Genomic DNA, 21,233 nt, shown 5'->3' with positions numbered 1-21,233 from the left:
TGCCTCTCCTTAGTTGTTGGGATATTACTCCTGTCTTTCAAACGACAGTGAGACAGAGTTCAGGAGCGGCATGCTCCTGTGAGAATGACGGATGGCTACGGCAAGTTACATGAATCTTGGATGATCAGGAATGTTATGACTTTGGTCAAAAAGGAAAAGGAAGCACACGTAAGGCTGAGGAGGATGGGAACTGATTAAGCACTTGATGTTCATAAGGAAAGTAGGAAATAACTTAAACAAGGAATGAGAAGAGCAAAAAGGGGTCATGAAAAATCATTAGCAAACCGGATTAAGGAGAATCCGAAGACCTTTTATACACATGCAAAGAGCAAGAGAGTACCCAGGGGAAGAGTTGGCCCACTGAAGGCCAAAAGGAGGCAATCTATTTATGGCGCCTGAAAAGGTAGGTATGGTCCAAAATTAAAATTCACCAAAAAGAAGGAATTGGTAGAGGATCATCTTGTGGAAGGAAGTGTCGAATTTCTAAGCCAAGTTCCTATAAAAAAAGGAACAGGTGTTGTGCATCTTAATAAATATTAAAGTAGGTAAGTCCCTGGATCCTGAGGGGATCTATGCTGGAATATTGAGGGAAGCAAGAAAACAAATTGCTGAAGCAATGACAGACACCTTTGTATCCTCTTTGGCTATTCTGAGTCCTCAGGGAGCTGTGGCCAATGTTGTCCCATTGTTCAAGAAGGGTAGCAGGAATAATCCAGGAAATTACAGGCTTGTGAGTCTCATGTTGGTGGTCAGGAAATTATTGGAAAAGATTCTCAGGGACAAGATCGATAGGCATTTTGAAGTAAATAGACTTATAAGCAATAGACAGCATGATTTTGTGTGGGGAAGGTTATGTCTCACCATCTTGATCAAGTTTTTTGAGGAGGTGACAAAGATAATTGAGGGAAAAGTGGTTGATGTCTACATGGACTTCAGTAAAGCTTTTGACAGGGTCCCCCATGGCAGACTGGTACAAAAGGTGAAGTCACATGGTAGCAGGGGTGAGCTGACAAGATGAATACAGAACTGGCTTAGTCATGGGAGACAGAAGGTGGAGAGTGGTGTTCCACAGGGGTCAGTGCTGGGACCTCTGCTGTTCATGATCTACACAAATGATTTGGAGGAGAACGTGGCTGGTCTAATTTGCAAGTTTGTGGATGGTACAAAGATTAGTGGAGTTGCAGATAGTGAAGAAGATTGTTAGAGGATACAGCAGGATAGAGATCCATTGAAGGGATAGGCAGGAAAATGGCAGGTGGAGTTTAATCCGGACAAATGTGAGGTGATGCGTTTTGGAAGGTGAAGTACAGGTGGAAATTATACAGCGAATGTCAGAACCCTTCGGAATATTGTTAGGCAGGGAGATCGGAGTATGCAGGTCTACAGATCACTGAAGGTGATAGCACAGGTAGATAAGGTAGTACAAAAGACCTATGACATGTTTGCCTTCTTTGGAAGGAACATTGAGTATAAGAATAGACAAGTTATGCTTCAGCTTTATAGAACTTTGGTTAGGCCACACTTGGAATATTGTGTACAATTCTGGTCAACACTCTGCCAGAAAAATATGGATGTTTTGGAGAGGGCACAGAAAATACTTACCAGGATGTTGCCTGGTATGGGAGATTTTAGCTATGAAGAAAGGTTAGATAGACTGGGTTTATTTTCACTGGAACGCAAGAGGTTGAGGGACGACATAATAAAAGTTTATAAGTTTGTGAATGGCATGGATAGCATGAAAAGTATGAGGCTTTTTCCCAGGATGGAGGGGTCAATTACTAGCCATGCTAGTAGTTCAAGGTACAGGGGTGCAGTTTAAAAGAGATGTGTGAGGCAGATTTTTCACACAAAGTGTGGTGAGTGTCTGGATCGCACTGCCAGAGAAGGTGGTGGAAGCAGACATAATAGCATCATTCACCTGGACAAATACATAAATAGGAAGGGAATAGAGGGATACGGGTCCTCTAAGTGAAGCCAGTTTTAGTATGGAAGGGCAGAATGTGTTGCAGCAGGTTTGAAGGGTGGAAGGGTCTGTTTCTGTGCTGTATTATTCTTTGTTCTTCCTGCTTCAGTATTACCTTTCTACACTCAGCTCGTTCAGCGTTCTACCCTTATTCCACAGGACGAAACTCTCCCTCAGCCACATTCTTGTTACATCCGTAAGGTTAGGTCTTCATAAAGCCATGTTCAACTCAAAACGTTTACCCTGTTTCTCTGTCAGCTAATGCTGGCCAACCTGTAAGGACTTTCTACCACTTCCTGTTTCGGATTTGACTTAAGCTTTATCTTCCCTGTCATTTTCTCATAGTGCTGAGAGTGTATTTAACCCCAAGGGCTCAAAAGGCAACTCATCAGCACCTCCTCAAGGATAACTAAGAATGAACAATAAATACTGGTCTAGCCAGCAACACCCATATCCCACAAACATATAAAAGGATTTTGGAAGTTAAAGACAAGGTTTGATCAATGTTTTTGAGATATCATTGGAACAGTAAGGTAGATTGGAAATGGATTTCTTTGCTTGGTGGATCTAGCACTAGGGAACATGGACCAAACATTCACTCCTGAAAAGTTTGGCTGTAATCAGTAAATAATTCTCGAGTTAAAAATGGTAGAGAGCTCCCGTTCTTCAAAGCTCTAGGGAATCCAAGCGGAGTTTGCCCAATCTTTCTCCGTAGGACAGTCCTGTCGTTGGCAGAACAAGTTCAGCGAATCTTTTATTGCGTTCGCTCCATGGCAATAATATCTATCTTGAGATAAGGCAACCAAGACTGCACATGGTACTCCTAACATTCCATCAGCCTTCGGAATAACATGCTGCACCTGCAGGTTAGCCCTCAGTGACTTATTGACACGGACTGCCCGAGTCTCTTTACGCACATTCTCAACTTCTCTCAGTTTAAGTTTCTCTCTCCAAAGATGCTGCTGGACCTGCTGAATTTGTTCAGCATTTTCTGTTTGTATTTATAATCTGCCATCTGGTTTAGTTTACTATAGTTCTGGAGTCACATGTAATGTGGTTGATCCGTAACTGCTATCTGAAATGGCTCAGCAAATCACTTGGCACTTCTGTTCTTCCTACCAAAGTGGACGACCTCTTATTTTCCCATATTATATTCTGTTTGCCATGTCCCTACCCAACCACTCTGCATGTCCAAACCTCCCTGAAAATGTTTTGCGTTAACCTTGTAACACGCATTACTGCTCAGCTTTGTATCATTTGCAAGTTTGGGAATAATACAAAGTTAAAAATCACAGAACACCAGGTTCTGGTCCAACAGGTTTAATTGAAAGCACACCAGCTTTTGGAGCGACGCTCCTTCATCAGGTGACACAGGAGCGTCGCTCCGAAAGCTAGTGTGCTTCCAATTAAACCTGTTGGACTATAACCTGGTGTTGTGTGATTGTTAACTTTGTACACCCCAGTCCAACACCGGCATCTCCAAATCGGGAATAATACAGTTCGACTTTGATATATATTGTGAACAGCTGCTGCTGATCCTTGTGTTATCCAGCTCGATAATCTACACTTGATTATCATTCAGTGTATAGATTCCAATCCAGCCATGGCAGTGGAATTCTGATTTGAAAGCCAGTTGTAATGACAGTTTCAGTGCCACAATCATCATCATTCATCATGAGAAGCCCATCTACAAAGACAAATCAGGGCAGGACTTATACACTTAACCATAAGTTCCTGGGATGTGTTGTTGAACAGAAAAAACCCTTGGAGTGCAGATTCATAGTTCGTGAAAGTGGAATCGCAGGTAGATAGGATAGTGAAGAAGGCATTTGATATGCTTGCTTTTATTGGTCAGTGCATTGTGTGTAGGAGTTGGGAGATCATGTTGCAGCTGTACAGGACAGTGGTTAGGCCACTGTCGGAATATTGCGTGCAATTCTGGTCTGCCTGCCATAGGAAGGATGTTGTGAAACTTGAAAGGGTTCAGAAAAGATTTACAAGGATAGTGCCAGGGTTGGAGGGTTTGAATGATAAGGAGAGGCTGAATAGGCTTGGGCTATTTTCCCTGGAGCATCGGAAACTGTGGGGTGACCTTATAAACATTTATAAAATCATGGGAGGCATAGGCAGGGTGAATAGTAAAAGTCCTTTCCCTGGGGTAATGGAGTCCAAAACTAGAGGGTATAGGTGTAAGGTGAGAGGAGGGAGATTTAAGAGGGGCAACTTCTTCATGCACAGAGTGGTGCATGTGTGGCATGAGCTGCCAGAGGAAGTGGTGGAGACTGGTACAATTAAAGATTTAAAAGGCATCTGGATGTCTATTTGAATAGAAAGGGTTTCGAGGAACATGGGCCAATTGCTGGCAAATGGGACGAGATTAATTCAGGATGTCTGGTTGGCATGGACGAGTTGGATCAAAGCGTCTGTTTCCGTGCTTACAACTCTATGGCTTTATACTTCTAATGCCTCTCGCTAAGAACTATCAGGAAGGAAATCTGCCATTCCCAAGTTCTGAACAAGTCACGTTGGACTCCAAAGACTAGCTGTTTTTCTCTCTCCAAAGATGCTGCTGGACCTGCTGAATTTGTTCAGCATTTTCTGTTTGTATTTATAATCTGCCATCTGGTTTAGTTTACTATAGTTCTGGAGTCACATGTAATGTGGTTGATCCGTAACTGCTATCTGAAATGGCTCAGCGAATCACTTGGTTTATGGACAGTTCAGGACGGATGAGAAATGTGTGTGGCTTTATCAGCAATATTCACATCCTTTGGAAGAATGAAGAGAAAACTAGATACAGGATGAAATAACTCTATAAAGGCTGGTACCCTGTCACCAAGTCACCCTTTATTTACACATGCATAGCACACTTGACACTGGTCCAGTTCCTGAGAGGCAGCTGTGACATGTCTTTTTTTTTCTTTTTTTGCTTACATGCCTGTTTGTTTTTTTTTAGTATTCCACCACCAGGAAGAAAGGAAATGCCTGAGTGGCTAATGACGAGCAGTGCCCTTCACATCAAAGGGCAATGCTGCGATATCAAATAAAAAGTGAAGGAGAAGGCAGGGATTAAATCAAAATGCCTGTTTTTGTTTACAGCAGTAAATAAGATACACTGACTGTGTGGTTCTAGGCTGTTCAGAAGTCAGTCTTCTCTCGTTCTTAACACAGAAAAGTGAAGAGTCCTTCAAACACTGATCCAGCTCCCTCCGAGGCAGCACTGAGTGAACAGGGTATCTAAGCCTCCTGTTTATTTTTTTTCCTCTGACACTCATGTTTAATTTGGGGTTTTTTTCTGTTCTTTCTTTCCTCCCTTTAACTACCGCCTAACTGTGGTAGTGCTTATTTCCCCCCCACACCCATGTTGTGTGCGCGCAGGTGTGAGACACAAGGTGCACGAATCTTTATTCAATTTCCATCACCAGGAAGAAAAGACACACCCAAGTGGCCAGTGACAAGCAGTGCCCTTCACATCAAAGAGCAATGCTGCGTGATCAAACAGTGAAGGGGAGGGCAGGGATTAAATCAAAATGCCTGTTTTAAAAAATATTTTATTAAGCAATTCACAGTTTACAAACCAATTAAAATTTACAGCTGTTTACAGAGAAACAGTAATTTTACAAGGGAGAGGGGCAGCAAAGCCAGGCCCCAAACCCCAACATTCAACCAGTTTTCAGGGAAATGAGGACAAACCCCAAATCCAAGTTTCAATCACCACAAAACAGTAACAAAGACATTTGTACATACAAGACAGTCCAATTACATTAAAAAGTGTATACAATACAGAAACCCAGCAAGCCCCTCCCACCTTCCGGCCACTCTAAGGCGGCCCGCCCTTACCCATCTTCCAGTTCTTGGTCCACCCTGAACACACCTTTTGAACACCTCTAGGACAGCCCGCCCCGGTGCCCGCCCGGGTGACAGCGCTGAGGACGGCCTACCTGTCTTCCAGCTCTTGGTCTGCCCTACGTACCATTAGGCTCTTACCCACCCAGATGCGCCATCTGGCCTGTGGACTACCCTGACACACCTTCCAGCCTCCTCTAGGACAGTCCGTCCCCTTCCCCAGGGATGACAGCACGCAGGGTAGCCCACAAGCCTTCCGTATCTCAGCCTGCCCCTACGCGCCTTCTGGCTCTCGGCTGCTCTGACACCTTCCGACCACCTCTAGGACAGGCCGTCCCGATTACCCCTTCTCGGGACGACTGCGCTCAGAATGGCCTACCCACCTTCTGGCTCTCAGCGTGACTGGCATGGGGTGGCCTACCCACCCTCCAGCTTTCGGGACAGCCTACCAACCTTCAGGTTCACAGAATGGCCTATCCAACCTCCGGCTCTCAGGGTAACAGCTTTCAGGATGACCTTTGAGCCTCCCAGCTCATGATAAGGCCTGCCAGACCCAGGGACACACAAGACAGTGCAGGTGATAAGCCCAACGTACCAAATGACAGAGTTAATTATCAACCAAACAAAGTCCTTTCTGGTACATAGAGTCCATTAGCATAGAAAGTTCTCTTCAAAATGTAGAGTCCATTTCCAGGAACAGAGTCCACTCTGGTATACAAAGTGCATTGTCAGAAATGGAGTCCACTCCAAACTGCAGAGTCCGTTGCTAAAAACAGAGTCCACAATCGAGGGCAGCAAATGCACACCCGACAGGTATTCAATCTCCATGGAGTCCTGGCCCATCCTTGGAAAACCAGGCCCACTCACAGGAACACAATATATTGTAAAGGTGCTGTTAACTCACAGGGGTTTGGTCCACTCCTGAAGGAAACGTCTTCTCCCAAACTCCAGGATACACCAAGTGCTCACCTCCCAGCACACGCACACGTGTTCAATCTGCAGAGGCCCAGTCTCAGGGCTAGGCCTCCCTACAGGAACAGCTCTTGTGGTAAGATGTATTTCTTCACAAGGGTGGCATGGTGGCACAGTGGGGGTGGCATGGTGGCACAGTGGTTAGCACTGTTGCCTCACAGCTCCAGAGACCTGGGTTCAATTCCCGCCTCAGGCGACTGACTGTGTGGAGTTTGCACGTTCTCCCTGTGTCTGCGTAGGTTTCCTCCGGGTGCTCCGGTTTCCTCCCACAGTCCAAAGATGTGCAGGTCAGGTGAATTGGCCATGCTAAATTGCCTGTAGTGTTAGGTAAAGGGTAAATGTAGGGGGTATGGGTGGGTTGCGCTTCGGCGGGGCGGTGTGGACTTGTTGGGCCGAAGGGCCTGTTTCCACACTGTAAGTAATCTAATCTAATCTAATCTAAAAAGGGCTCAGTCCAAACACCAAAAAAACAGTGAAGACACATACAAAAAACAAAGAAAACTAGAGTCCAAGGGCTAAGCCCTATCACAAAATCAACATTGTCCTTTTCTCAAACGTGAAAGAGAAAAGAGTAACACACAGGCCGTAACCAGCCAGTGAAACAACAATCCCCTAATGAGAACTGAGTTAACCCGAAACACATTATGTGCATCAGGAGTTTAGAAATCAGTCCTCATTAAAGGAATACCACTTAACAAACTGGCTCAATAGTTCAGCCAGTTCAGAAATCAGGTTTCCCCTTCCAAAAAAAAGCAGAAACCAACAGTAACATACTGATTGTGGCCCAGCCAGCACAGAGTCAGTCCCCTAAACTGAGGAGAAACTAAATCTCCTGTTTATATCAGTCAGCCAGGGCTTTCCTGATTGTCCCAGGTTAACAGTAACACACTGATTGTGGCCCAGCCAGCACAGAGTCAGTCCCCTACATTGAGAAGACTCTGAATCTCCTGAACCAGGTTAACAGCACCAATCAGGAAAATCCACCTGGGCTGACCTCATTCCAATCGCAGCATCTCTCCCCTACTAATGGGGGTGCAGGACGTTGATCTGACCTTTTTCTTGTAGCCTCTCTTGGGGTGTTTTGCCACCGGATCCAGTTCCCAGATACAGTGGGGTGTGCACCAGACTGCAGCCTGCCTCTTGCGCCCGGAGCATCGCACAAGAAATTCATCCTCTTCAGGTGCTAAAGGCATCGAGTTTGAATAGTCTGAGGCTATTTAGCCTGAAGGCTGAGAATTGACCTTTGATGTTTATAAAATCATGAGGGGCATGGATACAGTGAATAGGCAAGGCCATGTCTCCAGAATGGAGGAGTCCAAAACTAGAAAGTATAAGTTTAAGGTGAAAGGAGAACCATCTAAGGGGCAACTTTTTCCACAGGTGATGGGTGTGTGGAATGAGCTGCTGGAGGAGGTGTAGGATTGCTACAATTGCAACATTTAAAAGACACCTGGATTGATACATAAATAGGAAGCATTTAGAGTCATCTGGGCCAAATGCTGGCAAATGGGATTAACTATTAACAAATTGTGTGACTAGCCAAGAGGAAAAATGAAGTGTATGTAAGGTCTAGGCAGCTGGGAACAGAACGGGCCTTGGAGGAATATCGGGACAGTAAGACCAATCGTAAATGAGGAATCAAGCAGGCTAAAAGGGGTCATGAAATCAGCGAGCAGAATTAAGAAGAATCCCAAGGCCTTTTATTCATATATAAGAAGCAAGAGGGTAACTAGAGGATAAGGAAGGAAGATTGTGTGTCAAACCTGAGAAAATAGGTGAGATTCTCAAAGATTACTTTGCATCAGTGTTCACTGAGGAGAGGGACATGATGAATGTTGGGATTAGAGATAGAAGTTTGTTTTCTCTGGATCACGTTGATATAAGGAGGGAAGATGTGTTGAGTAGGCGAAAGGATATTAAGTGGACAAATCCCCAGGATCAGATGGCATCTATCCCAGGTTGCTGAGGGAGGTGAGAGAAGAAATAGCTGCGGCCCTGACAGATATCTTTGTAGCATTCTTAAACATAGGTGAAGTGCCAGAGGACTGGGGGAGTTGCTAATGTTCCCCCCTTTACAAGAAGGGTAGTCGGGATATTCCAGGTAACTACAGACCAGTGAGCCTGACGTCAGTTGTGGGAAAGTTGCTGGAGAAGGTATTGAGGGATAGAATCTATTTATATTTGGAAAAGAATGGGTTAATCCGTGATAAGCAACATGGTTTTGTGCAGGGCAGACCGTGCCTTACCAACTTAATAGAGTTCTTTGAGGAAGTGACCAAGTTGATAGATGAAGGAAGGGCTGTAGATGTCATATACATGGACTTTAGTATATGTAGAGGCAGGCACAGTAGATTCACTTAAGGTGATTCTGGAGAGATGCATGAGTAGGTGGGAAGCAGAGGGATACAGATCCTTAGGCTTTGGCCGATAGGTTTAGGCAGTGGATTTGGATCAGCTCAGGCTTGGAGGACTAAAGGGCCTGTTCATGGGCTGTAAATTTTCTTTGTTCTTTAGTTCAATTTGGGATATCTGGTCAGCATGGATGAGTTGGACCAAAGGGTCTGTTTCCATACTGTAAATCATGAAAACTGCATACCTGCAGCATCTACAATGGCTTGCTGCCCCGGATCCTGAAGAAAATGTTAACTGTTGGCCCAGGCTTGGCTTTGCTTCAGAATTTTGCTGTGGGTTGACCCAGAGTTCTTCTGTCCAGGGTATGATGTCCTGAGTGAGGCTATGCAATTGTCTTCACTCAAGTGGTGTCCTCCAAGCTTCATCAGCCTGGTAAGGGTGTCCACTTCCATCAGCACTCTGTGTAACTCATATGCTCCACTTGTCGTATTTTCTCATGACAAAGCCAGTTAGAGTCATAGAGTCCTACAGCGCGGAAACAGGCCCTTTGGTCCATGCTGAACAAAATGTCCATCCGTGCTATCCACATTTCCCTGCACTTGTTCTTCTAAACCTTTGTAGTGTCTGTTTGAAGTCTATTTGGGCTTCAGCTAGCAGGTGCTTTGCATGGTTACATCATTAATCCTAATCTCATCACCACTGAAATAACTCCACAGAGGCTGGTATCCCAACACCAAGTCACCTTTCATTTGCACATGCATAATACTTGACACTGGTCTGGATTCCTCAGAGCCAGTTCTCAGTGTGAGCAGAATCCCTGACACTCTTGTTTGTATCTGTCAATCTGTGCTCCCTGACTGGGGCTGTAAACCACGTCCAATCAGGGAAGCCATGTTCTTTGAGGTCTACCTGGCTCACCTGTTTACAATCACCACAAAGGAATTGCAGACTTAAATTTCCCAGACAGGCACTGAGTGTTACCACAGGGTCCTGCCGCATCGCTCAGGTCTACGCTGCTTCAACCCTTGCGTGGCAATCATGAAATTGGCACCAAGTTCCTCTCCAGGGCCACATGTAGAATTTATTAGCCTCCGCCGAGACTCACCGCAAGGAGATTATCTAATCAATTTGTTCAGAGATGTTACGACAGCTCTGGAGAAGGTGTAATGTTTCAAATACCTAAAAAGACAAATCACCCTGTACCAATATATACATGGTCCACAGCTCTGCAAAATAAACAGTTGGTCTGGGAGTCCATAAGTCATTGCAGTATGTGGTTACATGGGATTGCTTTATACAACATCCTCCACCCCAGGTGCCCAATGGAAAGTTGGAGGACTCCTGGGTAAACAGCCCTTGACTGGGGACTCTGTCTTGCAGTAAAAAAAACTATGCAAGGCATGTCTGGGCAGCAAACAAAGGAATAGGAAGTGGACCACATGCAGCACATGCACCAAAAAAACTTTTCTTCAGGCGGAAGGACATAGTGGGGAGGGGGCATTCCCATAAGGCAACTCAGATTGTGGGGTGCAGCCTCCTGAGCAAGGTTCAGGAAACTAGGTCTGATATGAAATTGGAGCAGGAATACATACAGGTGGGATCCCTGAGTATCCTCCAAATGAGGCACAGTGTTGTGCCTGAGCATTGTGATTTCCAGGTGACGGTTTGCATTGGCCAGGAGCTCGAAATCCACTGGTCCCTTTTATTTGGGAGAAAGGACTGAAGATGCTGGAGATCAGAGTTGAGAACGTGGTTCTAGAAAAGCTCAGTAGGTCAGGCAGTCGGGCATAAGCCGTTTATCAGGAATCATTCGTGATGAAGGGCTCTTGCCCCAAACCGTTGATTCTCCTGCTCCTGGGGTGTTGCCTGACCAGCTGTGCTATTCCAGCACCCCACTCTCACCACTGGTACCTTTTATTTGCCAATTTCTGTGGCAGGATCCAGCTCCTGGTACCTGCAACCCACCAAGTTCCCAAACAGCCACAGTCCACCTTCCCACCGGCGATTGGAACCAGTGATGATGAAGGTGTGGAATACTTAGCCCCATTTCATTTTTGCATCAACCTGTTCAGAGATATAATTGTACATTTTTGGAACAGGCGGGATTTGAACCTGTGTTTCTAGGCCCTGAGGGGGTGGATACGACCTGTGTGCGATGAAACACATTAATGTCATTCATCTCGCAATGGAACGCGACTGATTGGCTAGCAGTTTCCGTCAGTCAGACTGAGGCTGGGCTGCCAACCAATTGGAGTGAATGGTGGGTGGACACTAGTTAGGTCACATGACCGCTTCAGGTCTCCGCGCAGGCGCATTGGTGATTTGACGGAAGCGTGGGTCGTTGCTTGGGGAGGGGGTTGGAGGCCGCTAAGGAAGATAAACAGGCTGACTGCAGGATAGAAATGGACTGATTGTCGATTGGAAAAGCTGAAAAACCACATGGTGCAGGCCCCTAGACTCAAATTGGAAACGTATTTGTACCAAACTAGTCAGCAGCTGCGAGCCTGAACCGTCGTCTCGAGCCCAGGTAACGGCCGCCATCTTTATGTGGACAATGGGTAGCAGCGCACATGCGCGGTCAGTCTGAATTACCAGGGGAGGAAGTAGACAGCAAATCCAAGCAGATGTATTTTTTCTGAGCTTCTATCCTGTACCAATAGTGATGACTTTTTTGTAACTCGTTTGACAGGGTATTAAGTGGAAAGAATATAAAGATGGGAAACTCAAACCAAGCATCACATCAAGATGTGACAGAGTCGCTTGAATCATCAGAACATGACAGTCAGCGTCCTTTGAGTGTGGAAGGGAAAAGGTTTGTCTGTTGCTTTGTTGGAGCAGATTTCGGATATTGATGTGACTGCAAAATCACCAAGATATTCAAAACCCTGATTATAGATATTTTCTAAGCAATGCTTCTGAGGAAGGGTCTCTGAACCCGAAATGTTAACTCTGATTTGTCTCCACAGCTGCTGCCAGGTCTGCAGCGCGTTTCTGGCAACTTTTGTTTTTGTTTCTGATTTACAGCATCCACCATTCTTTCAGTTTTTATTTTCTAAGTTGCCTGTTCAGACTTGTCATTACACACCGCTGGAACAGGTGATACTTGAATCCAGGCCTCATGGTTCTGAGGTAGACACAACAATTTCAGCACAAGAACATTTAAAATCCTCATCATATAGCAAGTGTATGTGTTCAATTCTGGGTACCCCATCTAAAGTATTCAATTAAACCAAAGAATTGTATTTAGAACAGAACAGCACAGGAACGGACACTTCAGCCCATAATGTTGTAGAGTCGTAGAGCTATACAGCACGGAAATGGACCCTTCAGTCCAACTTGCCCATGCTGACTACATATCTGAAATTAATTTAGTCCCATTTGGCCCATCTCCCTCTAAAACCTTCCTATTCATATACCCATCCAGATGCCTTTGAAATGTTGTAACTATACCAGCTTCTACCACTTTCTCTGGTAACTCATTCCATACATGCACCACCCTCTGTGTGAAAAAGTTGTCTCGTCAGTTCCTTTAAAGTCTTTCCCCTCTCACCTATGTATACTAGTTTTGAACTCCCCTACCCTAGGAAAAGACCTTGGCTATTTACCCTATCCATGCCCCTCATGATTTTATAAAACCTCACTAAGGTCACCCCTCAGCTCTTGACGCTCCAAGGAAAACAGCCCCATCCTATTCAACCCCTCCCTATAGCTCAAATCCTCCAAACCTGACAACATCCTTGTAACTCTTTTCTGAACCCCTTTCAAGTTTCACAACATCCTTCCAATAGGAAGGAGACCAGAATTGCACGCAATATTCCAAAAGTGGCCTAACCAATGTCCTGTACAGCCGCAACATGATCTCCCAACTCCAGTATTCAATGCACTGACCAATAAAGACAAGTGTACCAAACACCTTCTTCACTACTCTACCTGCAACTCCACTTCCAAGGAACTATGAACCTGCACTCCAAGGTTGCATTAAGTGTTATGCCAAAATGACACCAAATTATACTATTCCTTTCTGCCTGCCCTTGGTCAATAACCCTCCATTCCTTGCATATTTATATGCTTATCTAAAAGTCCCTTAAGTGCCCCTATCATAGAACATAGAATATTACAGAGCAGTACAGGCCCTTTGGCCCTTGCTGTTGCGCCGACCTGTGAAATCAATCTGAAGCCCATCCAATCTACACTAATCCATCCTCATCCAAGTGCCTATCCAATGCCCAAAAGGTTGGCGAGTCTACTATTATTGCAGGTAGTGCATTCCATGACCCTACTACTCTGAGTAAAGAAATTACCTCTGACATCTGTCCGAAATCTATCACCCCTCAATTTAAAGCTATGTCTCCTCATGCTAGCCATTGCCATCTGAGGAAAAAGGCTCTCACTGTCCAACCTTTTTTTAACCCTCTTATGTGTCAATTAAGTCATCTCTCAACCTTCTCTACAGAGCCTCAAGTCCCTCAGTCTTTCCTTGTAAGGCCTTCCCTCCATACCAGGCAACACCAAGTAAATCTCCTCTAAACCCTTTCCAAAGCTTCAACATTCTTCCGCTAAAACGGTGACCAGAACTGTATGCAGTTCTCCAGGTGTGGCTGCACCAGAGTTTTGTACAACTGCAGCATGACCTCATGGTTCTGAAATTCAATCCCTCTAACAATAAAAGCTAACACATCATATGCCTTCTTAACAACCCTATCAACCTGGATGGCAACTTTCAAGGATCTATGTACCTGGACACAGAGACGTCTCTGCACATCTACGCTTCCAAGAATCTTACCATTAGGCCGTTACTCTGAATTCCTGTTACTCCTTTCAAAGTGAATCACTTCACACTTTTCTGCATTAAACTCCATTTGCCACCTCTCAGCCCAGCTCTGCAGCTTATCTATGTCCCTGTGTACCTTAAAACATCCTTTGTCACTATTCACAACCAACCGAAGTGTCATTCACAAATTTACTAACCCATCTTTCGATGTCCTCATCCAGGTAATTTATGAAAATGACAAACAGCAGTGGCCCCAAAACAGGTCCTTGCAGTACACCACTAGTAACTGAACTCCAGGATGAACATTTCCCATCAACCACCACCCTCTGTCTTCTTTGAGCGAGCCAATTTCTCATCCAAACCACTAAGTCATCCTCAATCCCGTGCCTCTGTATTTTGTGCAATAGCCTACCGTAGGGAACCTTATCAAACGCCTTACTGAAATCCATATACAGATCAACTGCTTCACCCTTATCCACCTGGTTGGTCACCTTCTCAAAGAACTCAATAAGGTTTGTGAGGCACGATATACCCTTGAATTGAATTGAATTTATTGTCACATGTACCAAGGCACAGTGAAAAGCTTTGTCTTGCGAGCAATATAGGCAGACCACATAGTTAAATTAGTTAAATAGCATAGATAACAGCAGCAAAACAAAAACAGAGGTACAGGCGAATGCTAAGCGTTTGTGAGTCCATTCAGTACTCTAACAACAGTAGGGTAGAAATTGTTTCGAAACCAGCTGATGCGTGTGTTCAGGCTTCTGTACCTTCTCCCCAATGGTAGAGGTTGTAGAAAAACATTGCCAGGGCAGGATGGATCTTTGAGAATGCTGGTGGCCTTTCCTTGACAGCGGGCCCAGTATAAACGTGCGAGTCGCCATGTGCACTTCAGTGTGTTAAGCATTTACGCTCAACACAGCAGGCTCGGTTTGCTTTAAAAGGGGCGGCACAGTGGCTCAGTGGTTAGCACCGCTGCCTCACAGCACCGTGGTCCCAGGTTCGATCCCAGCCTTGGGTGACTGACTGTGTGGAGTTTGCACATTCTCCACGTGTCTGCGTGGGTTTCCTCCGGGTGCTCTGGTTTCCTCCCACCGTCACAAAGACGTCCAGGTCAGGTGAATTGGCTATGCTAAATTGCCCATAGTGTTAGGTTCGTTAGTCAGAGGGAGATGGGTCTGGGTGGGTTACTCTTCAGAGGGTCGAAGGGCCTGTTTCCACACTGTAGGGAATCTAATCTATATGGATTCCACAGATGGGCTGTTGGCCTTTGTGATTGTCCGGGCCGAGTTCACCACTCTCTGTAACCGTCTCAGATTTTGAATGGTACAGTTGCTATACCAGGTAGTGATACATCCAGACAGAATGTTCTCGATGGTGCACCTATAAAAATTGGCAAGGGTATTCGCCATCATGTCAAATTTTATCAGCTGTCTGAGGAAGAAGAGACGTTGTTGGGCCTTTGTTACCAGTGCGTCCAGATGAAGAGTCCAAGAAAGCTTGTTGTTGATGACCAGTCCCAGGAGCTTGCCACTCTCCACTCGTTCCACCTCTGTGCTGTTTATGTGTAGGGGGGGCATGAATAACATCCTGCCAGAAGTCAATAATGAGTTCCTTGGTTTTGCCAGCATTGAGAGCTGGGTTGTTCTCAGTGCACCGTTTTTCCAGGTCATCCACCTCCTGTCTGTGGTCTGTTTCATCACCATCTGAGATTTGACCAACTATGGTGGTGTCATCAGCGAACTTGTAAATGGCATTAGTCTGGTATTTGGCGAAGCAGTCATGGGTATACAGTGAGTACAGTAGGGGGCTGAGTACGCATCCCTGGGGGGACTCCAGTGTTGAGTGTTAGTGAGGATGAAATATTGTCCCCAGTGTTCACTGATTGTGGCCTGTGGGTCAGGAAACTGAGGATCCGGTTGCAGAGATGGGGCTTAGTCCGAGATCACTAAGTTTAGTAATCAGTCTCGAGGGGATAATAGTGTTGAAGGCTGAACTGTCGTCAATGGATAGGATTCTTACATAGCTGTTCTTGGTGTCAAACGTATCCCTAATGAACTTGTTCCTTTCTGGATGATTATCTCTTATAACCCTTTCCAACACTTTACCCACAGCCGAAGTAAGGCTCGCTGGTCAATAATTACCAGGGTTGTCTCTTCTTGAATAAGGGAACAACATTTGTTATCCTCCAATCTTCTGGCACTATTCCTGTTGACAATAACGACATAAAGATCAAAGCCAAAGACTCTGCAATCTCCTCCCTGGCTTCCCAGAGAATCCTATCTGGCCCAAGGGACCTATCTAATCCAGAATTGCTAACACCTCCTTCTTGTGAAACTCAAAACCATCCAGCTAGTAGCCTGTATCTCAGTATTCTCCTTGACAACATTGTCTTTTTCTGGTATGAATATTAACGAAAAATATTCACTTCCCCATCTCCTCTGACGCCAAAACAATTTCCCACTACTAACCTTGATTGGCCCTAATCTTAAACTAATCATTCTTTTATTCCTGATATACCTATAGAAAGCCTTAGGGTTTTCCTTGGTCCTCTCCACCAACGACTTCTCATTCCTCTCCTGGCTCATCTTAGCTCTCTCTTTAGGTCTTCTCTGGCTAAATTGTAACTCTAACTGAGCCATCACATCTCATTCTAACATAAGCCTCCTTGTTCCTCTTGACAAGAGATTCAACTTCCTTAGTAAACCACGGCTCCTGCACTCGACAACACCCCTCCCTGCCTGACACGTACATAATTATCAAGGATTCGCAGTAGCTGCTCCTTGAATATGCTTCACATTTCAATTGTGCCCATCCCCTGCAGTTTCCTTCCCCTCCATTTAATACTAAATCTTGCCTAATCGCATCGTAGTTGCCTTTACACCAGCCATAACTCTTCCTCTGCGATATATACCTATCCCTTTCCATCACTAAATTAAACATAACTGAGTTGTGGTCACTATTGTATCTGCCTCCACCACCACTCATAGAAGGATCTTCCAAACCTCTACCACTCTGTGTTTAAAATAAAACTTGCCCCTCACATCTCCTTTAAACTTTTCCCCTCTCTCTTTTTAAATGTATTAGACATTTCAACTCTGGGGGGAAAAAGATTTGTCTCTCAACCCTATCTTTGCATCTCATAATTTTATAGGCTTCTACCAAGTCTCTGACGTTGCTGGAACTATGAAACAAAAATGGAAATTGCTGGAGAAACTCAGCAAGTCTGGCAACATCTGGAGAGAATGCAGAGTGAAAGTTTCAACACTAATGACCTTTCTTCAGAAGCGGAGCTCTTCTAAAGAAGGGTCATTGGACACAACATCACTCTGCTTTTTCTCCATGCATGCTGCCAGACCTCCTGAGTTTTTCCAGCAATTTTTGTTGTTATTTATAAAGTATTGATGTTAGTATGCAGGACAGATTTATCTTGTTCATACCTAGATTGAAAAGATGTGAAACAAATGAATCATTACAGCAGAGAAAGAGGCTGAAATAATTTTACAGAGGTCAGTATGCTGTCACCTGTTATTTACACCTCTGGCTGACCTCATTACAATCACAACAGAGGCATTACGGATCCTCAGGTTAGTTGCTCTCTCTTGAGCAATCAAGTCTTTGTCTTTCCACTACTAAATGCCCAAAGCCTTCCAAACTATTTCCCTCCAGCACTTCTCCAGTTGCTTTTTCAAATATCTTGTAGGCATAGACTGCTAAGTATTACCTCACACTGTCTTAAAAAGACTTTTCCTTCAATATCCTCTTAATTCACATTCATAGTCTTAGTATTTGTGTCCCGGAATCCTTGTGTCAGAAACAGTAACTTCTTTGTCTCATTATCTAAGCCTGTCAAAATCTTGCACACCTCTATCCAATATACCACCCTCTATTTCAAGAAAATAAATTCTTAAGTTTCTCTAACCATTCTGGACAAGAGTCACTGGATGTGAATGTTAATGCTGTTTTCTTTGCCAGACCTGCTGCGTTTCTCCAGATATTTCTGTTTTTGTTTGTTTCAGATCTCCAGCATCCACAGTTTTTTGTTTTATCTACGTTTCTGGAACTAATCTGTGGCTAAAATTCTTTCCTGGAACCAATGTGGCAAACCCCTTCTGCAGATTGTTGTTGCCTTGAGGTTCAGCATCTTTTCCTCTTGTTAGACTCAGTACTTCTATTCATGAGGCGAGAAAGTGAATGCATTTTTCCTAACTGCACTTGTACACCTTGCACCTCCAAAATGTCTTGCAGTGTGAACACCCAGGTCCCTCAATCCCTGCACACTCTTTAGATCTCTCCCACTAAGTATAGATTGCCTCTCTATTATTTCTGTCTTCTCCATTCTCTGCCTTCTCACTGTGAGAGTTCTATTTTTAGAATTTAGAAAATTAAGAATTGATTGCGTTAAAAGTTTTCACAATATTAACTGGAGTTGACAGAGAAAATATTTTAAAGGGCTGGGGCATCCGGCGCAAAGGACACAGTGTAACACTTAAAGCTATTCTTTTCAGGAGTGAATTACAAAACCCTTCTTCTTTTAAAGTTAGTAGAAGTTTGCAACTGCCTTCCATAAATAGCAGTCGATGCTAGGTCAATGGGTATTTTATGCCTGACGTTGATAGATTGTATTAACTAAAGATATTCACCAGTAAGGGATAAAGACAGGTCTGTTGAGATTGAATATAGGCCAACTTGGTCGTTGCATGCTGTCAAATCCCTGTTATTATAGAAACTGCTGAACTCAAAGGTAAATCTAAGGATGAGTTGCTGTTCCTGCAGTGCCCATTGAGTTTCATTGGAACCGGGCAGAGGTCAAGAATGAGATTGGAGTGGAGAATTAAAATGACAAATGCCCAGAAGCTAATTGTGCAGCTTCTAATCTCAGTAGAGGTTCGATCACCCAATGATCTAACTAAAATGATCACCCAATCTGTGTTTGTTTTTTACCAGTGTTGAGCAGACCACTTCGTGAGCAGGAAGTACAGTTTCCATCTCAAAACTGAGAGAACAATCCAAAACATACTTCATTCAATGAGTGAAGGAAACAAAATAAAGCAAGTTGATTGCTTGAATATTAATTCTACCCCAGTGATGGGGATTTTTAACATCAGCAAAAATAAGCCCATCTCTTCATGAACAGGGTTCAGTTCTACAGAATGTGGTGAACTTACTGATGGCTCAAAGTTGGATGTTAGATCAGACCCCTTCTCTCAGACAGAGCAGGTGAATACGCTGTCTACAGTTAAAATATGCTGCCTACAGGCAAACTACTTTTGTATGTCTGGGAGATGAAGCTTCTCCCAAGAATCTGTTAGTGGTGGGGGGGGGTTGACTATTCTGACAAAATTTCCACTGAGTTGTGGATGGATGAAGTCTATCTCCTTTGACCCCCCTCCTGCAACTCACCCTCTCCATCTGTACAGGCCAGAGTATTGTGGAGCTTCCGGTTCATTTCCCTGAAGGGCGTTGGTGGATTAATGGGGCTTTGATGACAATCAAGCAGCTTTCATGGTCACATTTTTCTGTTTGTAAATTAATTTTACAGGGTTTTGGAAAGAGAGGATTTGCAAGCAGGATGCTCACATGAAAATCTGATCATGACACCTGACCCAGCAGGACCAGAATATCATCAGGCTTTGGACATGGAACAAATAAGAACAGTTGACAGTGGGGAGAAGCCATACACATGTCCTGTGTGTGGACGAAGCTTCAGCCGATCATCCAACCTGTGGAAACATAAATGCAGTCACACCAGAGAGAAACCGTGGAAATGTTGGGACTGTGGGAAGGGATTTATTTCGCCATCCCATCTGGAAATTCATTGGCGCAGTCACACTGGAGAGAGACCGTTCATCTGTGCCGAGTGTGGGAAGGGATTTACTTGTTCATCCAACCTGCTGACACACCAGCGCGTTCACTCTGGGGAGAGGCCGTTCACCTGCTCTGAATGTGGGAAAGGGTTCACCTGTTTGTCCAGCCTCCTGACACACCAGCGCGTGCACTCTGGAGAGAGACCATTCATCTGCACTGATTGTGGGAAGGGATTCACTTGTTTGTCCAACTTGCTGACACACCAGCGAGTTCACTCTGGGGAGAGGCCGTTCACCTGCTCCAATTGTGGGAAAGGATTCATTCGGTTGTCTCATTTGTTAAGGCACCAACGAGTTCACACTGATGCAAGATCTTTCAATTGTCCAGACTGAGGGGATACCATTGCTGTTCTCATTAATGTGTTCATATTGACATGAGCCCAGTCAGATGTTCTTGCTGTGTTCAAGACCCAACCTAACTTCATTTGTAGACAATGAGTTCATACTGATGGAAGTTTTTAAAGTCCAGACTTACTGCTCATCCTTAGTTGTCCTAAATGCTGGCCCAGCCAACGGCATCCTTACCCCATGAGTAATTTTGGGAAAACAAACGTTGCCAGGAACTTTTAAAGCACATGCCGCAATCTTGACCTGATGACCATTGGTGTGTTCACGTTGTAAAGAGACCCATTCAGTTGCTCTCATTGTTGGACTAGGTTTAAACAATTGTCTCACCGGGGAAAGGCCATTCATCTATTCCTGGTGTGGAAAGGCATTCACTCTCTCCTCCAACCAGCTGAGATACCAGTGACTTCTCAAATAACTACTGTGTTTGGATTCTGCATCCAGTACTAAATATTTGGGGTCTGTTTCTACTGATATCTGAAGCTCCAACCCAGATATAGGTGTTAATATTCTGGATAAAAAAATCGATTAAATCAGCTGTGTTAAGTGTAGTATGGTGAATCTTTTTAATGGCTTTAATGCAAGTTAGTTCCTTTTAAAGGACTCCCCCTTGTCCCCTATCTTCTCCATCTTCACCTGTAACAACAAGCAGAGCTTCTTTGTCGCTATGATTGAGACAATCCATTCAGCTGTTTCCCTCCTCGCCACTAGCCCACTGGGTCATATTGTTTCAAACACTCCTGGCTATGGTCTGAGCCCCTAGTTTGCTTCAGTTTTGACGACCAGGAGTTGGAGGGGTTGGGGTGGAATTGGGAGTGGGGATAAAAGTTGAGAGCAGCGTGGATGTACAGTTGGTCAGGATAGTTTTGTTCTTCAAATTTTTGAGGGAGGCAGTGATTAGGCATTGGACCTCGTTCTCTTGACAGACCAGAAATACATTGGGCCTTATAGCCTCGATCCCGGCTGAGTTCCACAGCACAACCGCCATTGATGCTTCAAAGCTTATAGGCCCAGTGTCATGACCACACCGGGGACTGTGATCAATGATTGCAGAATCCGTAGTGAGAGATAACAGCAAGACTTTTCACTAGAGTTCTCTGGCAAATTGTTTCTCGCT

The 21,233-nt window shown here is 44.6% G+C and overlaps 1 pseudogene across 1 annotated transcript in view; it reads left to right on the top strand.

Moving 5' to 3' along the window:
• Positions 1-21,233, top strand: part of LOC122543915 (uncharacterized) — a 52,883-nt pseudogene that overhangs the window by 4,361 nt on the left and 27,289 nt on the right. Inside the window, exons 3-4 of the transcript XR_015754575.1 lie at positions 11,823-11,945; positions 19,447-20,102. The product of XR_015754575.1 is annotated as an uncharacterized LOC122543915 (transcript). The remainder of the gene's footprint in view (positions 1-11,822; positions 11,946-19,446; positions 20,103-21,233) is intronic.

The sequence above is a fragment of the Chiloscyllium plagiosum genome, unplaced genomic scaffold, assembly GCF_037043375.1.
Source record: "Chiloscyllium plagiosum isolate Xiang-an unplaced genomic scaffold, Cpla_swu_hap1 HiC_scaffold_46, whole genome shotgun sequence".
Taxonomy (NCBI): domain Eukaryota; kingdom Metazoa; phylum Chordata; class Chondrichthyes; order Orectolobiformes; family Hemiscylliidae; genus Chiloscyllium; species Chiloscyllium plagiosum.
The sequence above is the reverse complement of the archived record's forward strand: the minus strand, read 5'-3'. Positions and strand labels throughout refer to the sequence as shown.